The sequence below is a fragment of the Phasianus colchicus genome, chromosome 1 (assembly GCF_987193195.1).
Source record: "Phasianus colchicus chromosome 1, bPhaCol1.hap1.1, whole genome shotgun sequence".
Classification (NCBI taxonomy): domain Eukaryota; kingdom Metazoa; phylum Chordata; class Aves; order Galliformes; family Phasianidae; genus Phasianus; species Phasianus colchicus.
Window position 1 is genome coordinate 11,029,759 of NC_143436.1, and position 12,561 is coordinate 11,042,319.

Sequence of the window (12,561 nt, forward strand, 5' to 3'; positions counted from 1 at the left end):
AGCAAGTATTAATTTGTGCTCAAGGAAAGCCAGATGAGACTTGAAATAGGCAAGACCAAAAAGATGAAAGAAAAAGAAGAGAACTTAAAGAAATTGATTATTTTGTCCATGTTCATAGTTCTCTTGATCCTCATCTTCTGTTTTTTTAGAATTGATCAGTAAGCAATTTATTATTAACTTTTCATTACAGGTATAAAGCTTTTATATTTAGGTTTGGGATTTGGGGTTTGAAAAGAAAACAGACTCAGGGCTGTGTCCATAAATTTTAAAGATGTTGGCTTGAGTCAAAAGATGGGTGAGAATAGACTGTAAAGTAATTTCACATGTAATGCAGAAGAGAAGACTGTTTACCTGTGGATTAGAAGCTAAGGAACTTACCTGAAGACTGCAAAACAGGAAGGGTGAACAACAGTACACAGTTGAAAATATGGCATTGGCAAAGAAGCACCCTACAAATTACTTTCTCTACATCAGAAAAAAAGAAGGCACATAGCAAGCTGATTTATCTGGCTGGTATAGCCTTAATGGTAGAGGATGAAAGGATTGCTTTGTGTTGGCATAAAATTTTCTCTTTATTGGTTTCTCAATTAGGAATTGGGAAAGAAGCTCAGTTCTATCCATTGCCTATAGGATATGGATTATTTTTTTTTTAAATTAGGTCACCATAATTTGATAAAGCTAAATCTAACTTAATATATACAGTCCAAAACCTAAAGTTGTCATGAAAAGAGACAAAATAGGTGAGATGGGAGCACTTAATTGTCAGAACAGTAAATCTCATTAACTTCAGTGGTAAGAGAGCCTCTAGCACATTAATTATTTTTGACCTCTTTAACAGCAGCCATCAGACAGCCAGAGAGCTCTTTCTTCTAGTAGGCATATTTTGAAGAGGTAAAGACTCCAATCCTAATTTGCCATGTACTTGGTAGGACCCTTGATAAATTCCTCTCCATTACAGTTTATAGCAAAGCTGTGGTAACAGAGTCTGAAATACTGCTTTAAATTCTATCTTGGCTCATGTGGATTTTGTGACTTATTAAAAGCTAGTAACTCAGTAGAAGCTGAGAAAGACAGTCTAAAAAGAAGCAATAAAATATTAAGCATCATAGTGTTTTATTGATTTCTGAAGTGAGGACTGATGCTATGAGACTTCAGGTCATACAGATAAATGTTCCTATGATTTGATATTTCATAACAGTGGACATATTTGTCCCTCAAGGGAGACTGTATTGTCGGCAGACATAATTATTCAGGCTTGATCTTTGGATTCTTCTCTAAATTCTGGAAAACAAAAGGTTTTGCTTGGTTCAGAGCTGTAGTTAAACCTGTTGGAAAAAAATAAAATATAAAAGTGAATTAACAGTATTCTGGAGAAGCAAACCACCAAAATGTGTCAGTGAAGATTTCAGTGAAACTTATGTTCAGTTTACATTTGGTGTTTATACAGTTTCAGGTTTTCTGGAATATTACAAAAGAAGTCATCACATCACACTGAGGTATTTGTGCTCACAAATCTTACTTATGTTGATATAATTTGTTTCATTGTAACAGGAGGATGTTTTCTCTAGGATCTATAGTGACAGTAGGAGGGGTAAAGGGGTAATGGTTTTAATTTGAATGGGGTAGATTGAGATTAGATGTGGGGAAGAAATTCTATGCTATTAGAGTGATGTGATACTGGAACACGAGAAGTTGTGGATGCTCCATCCCTGTAAGTTTTCAAGGTAAGGATTGACAGTGCTTTGAGCAATGTGATCTAATGAAAGATGTCCCTGTCCATGGCAGGGAAGTCAGACCAGATGATTTTAAAGTCCCTCCCAACACAAACCATTCTAGGATTCTATGATTTGATGAGTTGGTATCTATGAACATGAATGTGTTGTAGTTTAATTGTTGGTTTAATGCTCGCGTGGCAGGATTTCTGCTTCAGTCCTTTCCTTACAAGTTGTTAGCTGAATAACCCTTCTTGCTAGGGTTAAGAACTTAAAGCACATATGATAATTTTTTTTGATCACATGGCTTAGCTCTGGCAGCAGCAAGTCCATTTTATTTGATCTCGCTTTCACGTGAAGAAATTCTGGTTTCTGTGATATAGATGTCAGCATGTAAGCTAGTTATCTAAACAAACTTTGCTAGCAGTGGAGAGAAACAGCCACTTCCATGGCTATTTCATAATTAATTTGGTCCACTTTAGACACCTACATGTAGATCAGAGAAAGACTGGACTGCCTCTGCTGTAGACCTCCAGTCAGATGAATCTTGATCTTGCTTTTCCTGTTTCTCTCCTTCTCCCCCTTTTATCTGCTCTGTACTCTACTGACAGACTGTAAGTAAAGAAGAAGGGAAAAAAATTGATGGCACGGTATTGTAGGCTGAATGTTGAGGAAGTGATTCAAATTTCTACTGCATCTTGTTGTGTACACACAGGAGTTTTGGTAGAAACAGTGCAGATGAGCAAGTAAATCTAAGTGTCTTTCAGTGCTAGGACCCTTCAAGAAATTTTTGGGGACAAGGATGATTGCAAAGACTAGATAACCATATTTGATTTGTTCAGAGCTAGAGAGGTTTGCAGTGCTATGCTAAGTAAATACTAATTTTCTATCTTCTAAACCTGCTTTATTGCTTTGGTCCTTGTTTGTAGCCTGATTAGGTGCTACCTGGAGAAGTTAAGTGTGTGAATTATCATCTCCCTGCTGAGGTAATGTTTTTTTTTTTTTTTTTTTTAAGGAAAAATACTTTTATTTTGTGAGACCAAACAGTAACTTGATGAAGACAATGAAGACAAATGCTGTATTAGGAAATTACACTGTGCTTAACTATTCAAAAAATTACTTCAGTTCTAAAAATGACCATCCCTCTGTATGTAGCACTGGTGAGGCTGCACCTCAAGTACTGCGTTCAGTTTCGGGCTCCTCACTGCAAGAAAGACAGTGAGGCCCCAGAGTGTGTCCAGAGAAGGGCAACAAATCTGTGAGGTGTCTGGAGCACATGCCTTATGAGGGGCAACTGAGGGAACTGGGATTGTTCAGGCTGGAGAAGAAGAAGCTCAGGAGAGTACTTATTGCTCTCTGTAATTGTCTGAAAGGAAGTTGCGGTAAGGTTGGGGTCAGCCTCTTCTCCCATGTAAGTAGGGATAGGACTAAAGGGAATGGCCTCAAGTTGCGCCAGAAGAGATTCAGGTTGGGTGTTAGGAAAATCTGGGCTGCCCAGGGAGGTGATGGAGTCACCGTACCTGGAGGTGTTCAGGAAACATTTAGATGTTGTACTAAGGGACGTGGTTTAGTGGCAAATATTGGCTATAGGTGGACGGTTGGACTGGATGATACTGGAGGTCTTTTCCAACCTTTGTGATTCTGTGATTGTTTCCCATAATAAGACAAATAATGTATTGTTTTATGCTCTTGGAATTATTATTGCAATTGTTTATTAATAAAGATGATCCTGATAAATATTTATCACCTTATATAAACTTCATCTCTCAGCTCCGGTTCCCATTGCTGATTGTAATGGCAGTTCATTGAGTCCAGAGTAGCAAAGTTCCTACAGCGTTATGAGAAAATAATCAGACTTGCCTTGGACATCTAGCTGTATATTAAAGGAGTGAATAGAGTAGAACTGATTAAATGCGGGAATACTTGTATGGAGCTTGAGTCACAGAAGGACATTAAACTGCAAGACTGTGCAAATGCCATTAAATGCTGTGTCTTTATGTGAAGCAGCTCTGACGAGATAGTCCCCTAGCTGGCTGTGATTTGTCACTTTGTGCCAGCGAGAGTCTTTGGCCTTTCATCAGTTAAAGAGACTGAAGTGTCGTTGGAAGATAATTACAGGTTCTCAGTGAAAATGACAGTGTTAAACCCAGCTAGATGGTACTTGTCTCACTGGAGTGAGTACAAAAAGCACACACAGGATACGGGTTCTCTCTGCAGGAGGGCCCCTTCCTGGGATAATGATAGAACTCCTTGCAGGAATGACAGATCTGGGTAGGATCCTGAGGAGAAGTGCTCTTTTACCTTAAGTGATCAACTGTGCTATCCTATCCAGAAGAGCAGTAAAGATGGAAGTATTGAACAGCAGACAGCCTGTGCTGACTCCTCTTTTTGGGGTGGATCTTTGCATTTCAAATAATTCTGATGAAAATGGGATATGTTGACTTGGGGGCATTCTGGGAGGCATCCAAAAGTATTGCATTCACCAGTTTCTTTTCAGAAAGCTACTCTGAGAGATACAAATCTCGCTGGAGGTCCTTTGTAAGTTCTTGTGTTTAATTAAAGCAGTAAGGTTTACATTGCCACTTAATCGGCATCACCACTGAGACGTCTGCTTGGTGACTAAAACATTGTGTAGTGCCTGTGCTTGAGAATATGCCTTTATTAAAGCCTGATTTGTTATTGTTTGTGTTATCATGCTATAGGGACACAGTTATTGAGTTAAATCTTCAGCTAACAAATATCAGTGTATGTTTAAATGAAATTAACTGATCTTTCCTGACTTGGCCCATAAATTATAGGGCATATTAGAGAGCAAGTACAGAGGACTTACTATTTTTAAAGTATCAGGAAGATCTTTTTAATTTATTATTATCTCATTACAAACTGGATCATGAAATTAAAAAAGAAAAAAGAAAAGAAAAATTGTAGATATTCCAATTTTCAATTTAAGAGAAATCTTTTTACCTTATCATTATTTCTTACAATTTGTGAGAGAAAGGTATGGAGTAGTTTAGATAACCTGGTGTTACCCATGTTACCTGGTGTTATTTCACAGATGAGTAGTTTAGATAACCTGGTGTTACCCATGTTACCTGGTGTTATTTCACAGATGTGGAAAGTTAGAGAAACTGCCAAACTACAAAAAAGCTGAGTAGCTTTCACTCTGCAAAATTCACTTTGGGATTAAGCATTTACATACAGAGTAGTAAATATCAATCACTTACTAGCTCTGTTTGCTTTCAGAAAGCATGCTGAACATAATATGAAAGAAATGAAATAGTACAGAAATTGCAAGTACACATGGAGAATTTGTCAGCCAACAATTAGCTTTTTTTTTTTTTTTTTTTTTTTTTAAGACTGTTAAAATGCAGGAGGGACAAGGAAAAAAACTGAGAAATGGAATCAAAAGAGTCATTGCCAAGATGAGTTGGTTGCACATTTCTTGTACGAATGCTGGCAAAAGACTTCTCATTTCTGGAGAAACAGATGAGAAGTTCCCTTTGTGAGAATACATCAGATGGCAGCAAAATCACAAGCAATCTGATTAGTTCAACAAGTTGTCAGTTTTCACCGACTCTTTTCAGACAGGGAGCACTGATGGGTTTGGTATGTGGAAGACAGATGTTCTCTTTACTGTCCTTAAGAGAGAGAATAAAAGTTCTCCGTCATATGCAAACCTGCACTGGAATAGCCTCAGAAGAAGATAATGTGCTGCCACTGTTTCTGGTTCTTTGTACCAGACACTGGAAGGCATGATAAAGTAGATCTAAAAATAATAACAAATGCAGAGGCCTTTGTGCTATGTAACTGTGACTGTTGCAGAAGCCTTTGCTTCTCTTTTTATTTTCTAATATTATCTATTTCTTTTACGATTGCATTGAAGGAAGTATAGGAAAAATGTTTATTATGGTCAAATATGGAGTACTGCATATTGGATTAAGAAGACCCGTAAAAAAAAATCTCTACCCTATGCTTTTGTTGAACTCTTGAGTAAGATTTTTTGACTGGTAAGTTGTGATGTCAGCTTGAAATAATGGAAATGTGTATGACGAAGGGAGAGGAGAAAAAGGGCAACATTTAGAGCCAGACAGTACTAATTGGTTTGAATTGACAGTGAAACATTTGGATTCAGAAAGGAGTAAATGCCATTCACATTAGAATCTATATTTAATGTCAGTTCACCTCAACCCCTGAGTCTAATTACTGTAGGTTTTTTTTATTCAATTCATATTTGATTCTTCATCATTAGGATCTGTTTTTGTAGATGTATGTCTGGGCTGAAGCCAAAACTACAAGGAATTTGTGATCTGGAGTCCAATTTGTACGCATGCTGCAACGCACAAGAGCAGCTGGTTTGCAAGATGTGTTCCCCCAGTTTTCAAAACTTCTGTGCAAACGTGCAGTTGTGTGCAGTTGTCATTTTGGGCTGAAATTCTAAAATCGAGTTGTTAAATTAGCAAAACATTAACATTTCTCAATCTGAGATCTCATTCTGAGTTAATGAAGAAAAATTCAAATTGGAAATCTGGTGCTAGCTGGTCATCATCCCTGGAGCTTTCAAAGACATGTGTAGATGTGATTTGTTTTAGCAGACAAAGTGGTGATGGGTTGGACTAGATGATCTTAATGATCTTTAATAACCTTAATGATTCAGTGATTCTAAAACTTCTTGCTGAACAAGAGGGATGGTTACAAAAGTTCTACTGTAACATTCTGAAAAACTTTTCAGTAGTAGAATTAGAACAAATTGAAAATCATTGGATACAGTAGGGATATCTGATGTTAACTTAGGCCTTTGAGCTTCTCACCTCATCTGTAGCTGCTGTGGGTTTGTAACATCAGCTCATGGAGTGAGGAGATAGCAAAGACTACAGAGTGAAAAGATGGTAGCAGATGTGATGCTCTGCCACTAGAATTCCTGTGAGGCCAGATGAATGCAACTGGAAGAAAAATAGAAATCAAATTTGTTGATTTTATTTCAGCACAATAGATGTCTGAAAAAAAAAAAAAAAATATGAAAAGGAGAGCTCCAGCAGTGTTTTCAAAGACCTTTGCAATGAATTATCACATGGAACTGTGCCTCTGAAAACAGCAGGAGCATTTTTGGGGACATTTGTGTTAAATTTCTCCACAGTACTTAAATCTTGTTTGTCAAAAGCAATTTGAAAAACTGAAGTTTGATGACATGCTAGGTGGAAAAAAAATATATGCAAAATTTCTGCAGACCTTATTCTGTCTTTAAGTATACACTCCAAAATTTGTATATAGTAGAATTGTACTAAAAAGCTACTTCTTTGCCATATTGATTTAAAAGTCTGATTTCCTTTAGGTTAGAAAAAAAATTGAGTTTTCTACAAAGATTTGGGTGGAATATGCACCCTAAAATCTTTATTGCAGAATTAAATTGGACTGTCTCATATGCAAAGCATTCAGTGGGATACGTTAGAACCTATGGCCTTTCCTGGGGGCTTGATTTTAATAGCCAAAACAAACTCTTTCTCTTTAATTAACTTACTCAGAAATTCTTGCTGATCAATTAGTAGCTTGGAATGAAGTAATTTAGCAGTCAGCAGTAGCTCTTAATTAATTCTGCATCAGTGTCTGTTGATTTACATTTCTGACAAAATGTAAAAATTGTTTCTCAGTAGCTGTTTTTTGACATGCTGATTACGTGTTGGTTTCTCCTTGCCCTTTTGTTTGTCTCTTTTGAACAGTATTGATTCACTGATCATGACCACAGCATTTAAGGTGAATAGACAAATCCTGTCTTTAAGCACCAGCTTCCATCTGTGCCACAAGTTACTTTTTCTATCAGAGAGTCTCTTAAACCTCTGGAAGTCCTCACAGATACTGGGTTTTACTTCACTTTACATAAATCTTTGCTTAGAGAAAATTAATGAAACGTAGGAATCTTGAACTCTGCTTATAGCTATACAGCAAAATCTGTACTTTTATTTAGAAAGTCTTTTGCTTAATTACTGCCAAATATAATTGCTATTTACGTTTTTGCTCTGCTTGTCTTTTTTTTTTTTTTTTCCTCCTTCCCCCTTAGTCTGCCTCCTCATTGTATTCTTGTTTCCCTGCATGGGAAGTCCCTCCTTTCTCTTTTATGCTGCTCATCTTAGACTGAATCTTCGTGAGCAGGAGGAACCTCCAGAGGTTTCCTTCCATCTGGTTTTGTCAGCAGTTCCAACTCTTCCAGCTGGTTTCTCTTATTATCTCTTATTGTTTTCCCAACCTTCTGTTATTTCTTTACTATTTATTTTCCTAGAGATCCACACACTTTCAACCCAGACAGTCTGAGTCTTTCCTCCTTTATTACACTTCCCCTTCTGTCCTATTTGCTTCTCTGTGCCACTCCCAAAGTGCAGTCAAAGAGTGTGTATGCTACATTTCTCAAACTGCTGCTTTGAAATACAGACCTTTGGGGCTCTTCTTCAGAGTGAATAACTTATAGATTAAATATTTCTGCCATATGCCAACTGCACATATGTCACAGTGACTATCAAATGATGGAAATATTGATGGGAAGAGACCTCTGGAGGTCATCTAATTCGGGCTACTGCTTCAAGTGGGACTGTTTCCAGCGTAAGAACTGGGGTCAGCTGTAGTGTTTAGTTAACTCTTGAAAACCTTCAAGGGTGGAGATTCAAGAGCTTCTCTGAGTGACCTGGTTAAGAGATGCACCACTCTCTATGTGAACATTTTTTCCTTAATGTAAAACCTGAACTTTTAAAGCAACAATTTGTGGTAACTGACCCTTGCATTATCTGCCACCACTGCAAAAAGTTGTAGGTTTCTACTAAATGAGCCCTTAGCCTCTTCTTTGTTGAACTGAATAGCCTCAACTTCTAGATCACATGTTCTGAGCCCAGGACCATCCTGATAGTCCTCTTTTGAACCCATTCTTATTTCTCAGTATCCCTATTGAACTGGGAAGAGTGCAGATGAACACAGTATTTCAGATGCAGCCTCCCCCTAGCTGTGCAGAGAGTAAGGATATCACTCAGTCAACAGGCACATTGCTCCTGGTGCAGCTGAGATATGTTTTGCCTGTTTTGCAATGAAAGCTCAGTGTTGACTCATTTTTGGTGTGGCCTTTGCTCCGAGTCCTTTTCTACAGGGTGTTCTACCCAGTTAGTTCCTGACTGCTTTTGATGCGTGGGATTATCATGTTATAGGTACAGAATTTTGTCCTTTTCTCTAGGATGTTTCTTTCGACACAGTTTTCAGGTTTCTCAAAGTCTGTTTGGGTTGAACTCTGACATTCAACATGTCAAACACTCTACCTAATTTAGTATCACCTTTATATTTGCTGAGGATGTGCTTTGTCTCATCATCCAGGTTGTCAATGAAGATATTGAACAATATTGGCCTCGTTATTGACATCTCATGCGCTCTGCTTGTTACCAGCCACCAACTGAATGGCAAGCCATTGATTACTCACTTTCAGCCTCACAGTCACTCTTTCCTTTCCAGCAATACAATACAACCCTTTTTCTTTTCCACTTTGTTTTTTTTTTAAATTATTATTTTTATTTTTAGAAAGGAATATATTTAAAATCCCTGTGGAGAGGAGAAATAAAGTCCAGAGAAGTTTTGAAGAGACGTTGAGAGAAACAGGAAGCAGAGTCTGAGAAATTACCTTTCAACTGCTAATAAGAGCAAGAAATGGGCACCCTTATTTTTCCAAAGAGCTTGCAAGCACACAATTTATTATTTTTTCATTGACACAAAGGACATTTTTCAAAGTAGCTCTTGCTTCATTTCCACAGTTGATTAAGATGCTGTTAGCACATCACAATATCATTCATAACAGTTGTTTTTTGTTGGAATAATAAGAAAATGAATATTGGAAAGGGGTATGCTTCAGGAGATGGGTAAAAATTGAAAGGGAAGAAAAATGTGTACTGTTTGGCTTCCTTGATTCATGCTTAGTCACTTAAATTTTTATGTATGTCATCCTTGTTCTTGATGCTATCACCAAGTTAAAGAATATCCTGAAGAAGAAACCCTGCTTTATTCCCCTGTTCTTTCCATAGCAGGCTAGACTGGTACTAACTTCCTTATCCCTGTATTGCAATATTTCATTATATTTGATTTCAGTGCCTACCGTTTGGATTCCAAAATTTTACTTCTGTACTTTCATGATATATTTCTCTTGCTCACAGTCCTTTTTTTTTCCTGTTTTGTATGTGATGACAAAGCTTTTGGTCCTTGACTCTGTTTTTGAGGTAGCTATGTTTTGTGCTTTTTAATTCTGTTATAAGGTTGAGGCTGTCAGTATGCCATATTCCTCGAGCATTATAGGAATTTAATGCTATGCAAGATTGCTCATGCTGTAGAGCATGCTAGGACAAATTCTGTGTGTGTATACATCATATGTATTTATATATACAAACTGTTCTCATGAAGAGAGGCATGACTCCGGGAGTTATTCCTGCTAAGTACTGGTCAGTGCTAACACGTAGTTGTGATCTGACAACTTTCGATGGGGAATGACAGCTGTATACTTCGTCACTCTTACACTTCTAAGACATGGAGCTCATCCATCACAGTTCATCATGGTATCTTACACTTAAAATAAAGCAACAGTAAAGAAATAGAATGGTATCCTATTGCTAATGCAGTGTCAGTCAATTTTACAAAGCTTCAATGCTTATTTACTTTCATTTGTAAGTTAATGCTCAGCAGACTTTGTTATTTAAATTACTGATAAAACATTTTGTTCCATGTAAGACTACAAAAGAAGTTTTGAATTGCAAAGGTAAGAAAACACCCTATACTCATTCTCAAGGTGTCACTGTGCATACATACTTTGGAACTTGCTAAGAAAATACATGAGCTCCTTCTTCAGCTTCACCAAAATCATTAATGAATTAAATTATTAAATATAAAGTTAAGAGGGAAATATTTACTTTGCACCTAAATGAAAAGCCTTCCTGTTCATGGCATATGGAGAGCTAGCCAACCTGCAGCAGGAGCAAAACAAGGAATGCAATAGATATCTCACTGTCTCTAATTTGTGAACTCAGTATTTCTTTTTCTTTGAGTACAAAATTGGATGTTTTTATCTCTTTCATAAAGTAAGAAAGAATAGATTTATATTTGATTTTATCCTTGGAGGACAAAATTCATGGATTTTCAGTCTAAATGATTCTATGATTGTGTGGTCCCACTCCAGCTCATAGCAGAAGTTTCAGTGTCTCTGATAATATTTCTCAAATATAATTCACAGCTGGAGGCCAAATGTGCTCAGTAGAATATCTCCCAGCTGCAGGCGAAGTTGTAGGATTATGCAGGAAGAGTAAACAAGAGTAAAACTAGATCTTTTTGATCCAATTACAGTGAATGAGAAATGATGAAACTGAATTATGTTACATTTAATATTGTTATTACTGATATTTTAAAGAAAATATAATATATACACATAGATATTTATCAGTCCAAATGCTAATTGTGACTATGCATATTCATGAAAATAAGATCTTGTGAAGTGTTCGCTTACTGAAGGAACACATTGAGAACAAGAAGTACAATAACTTTTTTAGAAATCCTTAACAGTGGCATTATTTTTCTAAAACACACTGAGTCCCTTAATCTTGAGTGAGCTCATGTACCCGATTAAAGATTTCATTCCTGAATTAGATTTTTCTAGTACATTCTTTTCCAGTGTTGTACAGAATACATTGCAAGGGTGGTGTTACATATGTCAGGACTGTGTTCTGCATACTGCTGCAGCCACTGGCTGAAATATGGCTGATGCAGGAGGCAGCAGAAGACGTATGCCTTTGCTAGAGAAATTAACATTAGTAGGTTATTGTTGTGAGAGAAGTGACTGCATTGCACTGTGAAAACGGATGGGAGCGTAAAGCAAGAGACAGTTTTATAAGGCTTCTGGTCACTGTATAAAATCTGAAATGTCAGGAAATATGAAGGCTATCCTAGCAGGCAAAGGAAGGCAGCTGTGCATTCAACTTGTTTAAGCCTTCCAGTTTGCAGTCTGAGCCATTTAGACACCAATTAGATGACTGAGTAAAAAAGAAAATTGGCTTTCTTCCAACTGCTGATGCCTGCTAAAGGGCTTTGATTCGAATGGCACAGGGCTCACTGGATGATGCATGTAGATTTCAGATGTAGTCATTGGTTTGTATGATTTGAAAGACGTGCTTACCCTTTTTAATGTACTTTTACAGAATCACAGAATCACAGAATTGCCAGGGTTGGAAGGGACCTCAAGGATCATGAATCTCCAACCCCCCTGCCACATGCAGGGCCACCAATCATCCCACCTAATGCTAGACCAGGCTGCCCAGGGCCCCATCCAATCTGGCCTTGAACACCTCCAGGGATGGGGCATCCCCAACCTCTCTGGGCAGCCTGTTCCAGCACCTCACCACTCTCTCTGTAAAGTGACTTTTTGGCTTAGGCACATATAAAGTTGTGGGAATTATTTCCTAACATACTATGATAGTTTCTCAGTGAATATACATGCATATTCTTTAGTTTGTTAACTTTAAATTTGAATTGATTTATCTGGAATTTCATAGAATCATAGAATCACCGAAGTTGGAAAAGACCTCCAAGATCATACAGTCCAACCATTCACCTGTCACCAATATTTCCCACTAAACCACATCCCTTAGTACAATATCTAAGTATCTCTTGAACACCTCCAAAGATGGTGACTCCACCACCTCTCTGGGCAGCCCGTTCCAGCACCTGGACACTCTTGTTTTTCCTAACATCCAACCTGAAACCACTCCTGGTCAATCTGAGACCACTCCCTCTAGTAACATGAGAGAAGAGGCTGACCCCCAGCTTTCTACAACCTCGCTCCAGATAGTTA

The 12,561-nt window shown here is 37.6% G+C and overlaps 1 protein-coding gene across 7 annotated transcripts in view; it reads left to right on the plus strand.

Moving 5' to 3' along the window:
* Positions 1–12,561, plus strand: part of CACNA2D1 (calcium voltage-gated channel auxiliary subunit alpha2delta 1) — a 359,292-nt gene that overhangs the window by 92,712 nt on the left and 254,019 nt on the right. The gene's annotated exons all lie outside the window — the stretch shown is intronic.